The sequence below is a fragment of the Melospiza melodia genome, chromosome 15 (genome assembly GCF_035770615.1).
Source record: "Melospiza melodia melodia isolate bMelMel2 chromosome 15, bMelMel2.pri, whole genome shotgun sequence".
Taxonomy (NCBI): Eukaryota; Metazoa; Chordata; class Aves; order Passeriformes; family Passerellidae; genus Melospiza; species Melospiza melodia.
In genome coordinates, this window is record NC_086208.1 from 13,061,285 (window position 1) to 13,063,300 (window position 2,016).

At 66.0% G+C, this 2,016-nt stretch overlaps 1 non-coding gene across 1 annotated transcript; it reads right to left on the reverse strand.

Moving 5' to 3' along the window:
- Positions 1–1,840: 1,840 nt before the first annotated feature.
- Positions 1,841–1,913, reverse strand: TRNAR-UCG (transfer RNA arginine (anticodon UCG)). The gene has a single exon. It is a non-coding gene; the product is annotated as a tRNA-Arg (tRNA).
- Positions 1,914–2,016: the final 103 nt, after the last annotated feature.

A 2,016-nucleotide genomic window follows, 5' to 3' on the forward strand; every position in this document is an offset into this window, starting at 1 on the left:
GGCACTCATGGCTCCTCCATCCCGGCCAGAGCACCCGCAGTGTTGGAGCATCTCTCCGAGCATCTCCGCCGAGCTCCGGCAGAAGGAGCCGGGAGCCCGGAGCCGCTGCGGGGGTGGCCGGGGACAGGCAGCGCCTGTGGCTCCCGGCGGGCTCCGGCACAGCGGGTGCCTCAGGCAAAGCTGGGTGAAACCGCAGCACAACCCCACATCGAACCTCAGGCTGGGGGGCTGCAGGGACTTTGGGGGGCACCAAGGGGCTGTGGAACGCGTTCCGAGCCGCAGAGCCTGCACGGCGCCCTGAGTGCGGGTTCCTCACATCCCGCACCGCTCCCACGCTGGCTCTGCCTTCTCGGAGAGCGGAGGGCAGCGGGGGCTCCTCACCTGCATCCCCCCGAGCCTGCACCCCCCAGGGATGAGGAAGGCGATGAGGGGCTGGAGTGGGTGATGAGGAGCGCCCGGGCTGTGGAGTTCCGCAGGGGCCGGGAGGGCCGAACGGGAGTCCCGGTGCCCGCTGGCCCTGCCGGTGCCGCACGGGGACTGGGACGGGACCCGGGCGATGTCCGCGCCCCGACGGCCCCGGGGGGCTCGGCCCGGCCCGGCCCGGCCCGTCCCGCAGGAGCGGGGCCGCAGCGCCACCTGGCGGCTCGGCACGGCCCGGCCCGGCACGGCTCGGCACGGCTCGGCACGGCCCGGCCCGGCACGGCTCGGTACGGCACGGCACGGCTCGGTACGGCACGGCAATGTCAGCGCTCTCAGGGCTGTGCCGGGAGCCACCGTCCCGGCCACAACAGCTCCTGCGGCGTCCACGGAGCCTGCACACACCTGTCCGCACCGCGGCACCTCCTGTTTCCTTTCCTTGTGAATCCACATCCATCCCTTCCATCCCGTCCCTTCCATCCCATCCCATTCCTGGCACCCTGAATCCCCCACACCCTGCACCCACCTGTCCCGCAGCTGGCATCCCATTCGCTGCACCTGGGACCTTCCCCTGCACCCTGCATCCCATTCCTAGCACCCTACATCCACAGCTTGCACTTCACATCCTAGCGCCCTAATTCCCAGCACGCTGCATCCCCTGCACTGTGCTCCACATCCCATTCCCTGCACCTGTGGCCTTTCCCCTGCATCCTACATGTCCTCCCCTGCACCCCACATCCATATTCTGCACCCCACAGTCCATTCTTTGCGCCCTACATTTCATCCTGCGCCCTACATCCCATTCCTTGCACCCTGTATGCCCTGCCTTCCATTCCTGCATCTATGGCCTTTTCTCTCCCTGCATCCTATTCCTCGGACCCAACACCATTCCCAGCACCCTACATCTTACTCCTTCCACCTGCGTCCTTTTCCCTGCACCCTACATCCATTTCTTGCACTCTACATTCCATTCCCTGCACCTTACATCCATTCCTTGCGCCCCACATCCCATTCTCGTCCCCCGACATCCATTCCTTGCGCCCCACATCCCATTCTCATCCCCCTACATCTATTCCTTGCACTCAGCATCCCATTTCTTCCACCCTACACCTTCTTCCTGCTCCTCACAGCCCATTATCCCACACCCTGGGCTCATGTTCAGCTCTCCACCCACTGCTCCATCCCCAACCTATCTGTGGGATTTGGGGTTTTTAGGGTGTCAAGCGCGGTGCGCGCTGGCCCCGCCACCCTGTGTACCAACCTGCTCGCACTCAGCCGCTTCCCGCGCCCCGCCTCCTTCTTCCGGCCGGTTAAACTCACGCAAAAGGGGCACCGGGAGTGCGCTGAACCCAGTACCGGGACCGCGCAGCCCCGGCACGGGCAGGAGGAGCAAAACAATAAGCACTCTACAGTGCTGTCGGCGCGACCGCGGCAGGACTCGAACCTGCAATCTTCTGATCCGAAGTCAGACGCCTTATCCATTAGGCCACGCGGCCACCTCCACTCCCGCCTCCCCGCGTGCCTTACTCAGGGAATTCCGGCGGGCCGTACCACGCGCGGAGGGGGGCGGGACGGGACGGGACGTCACGGCGGCCGGAA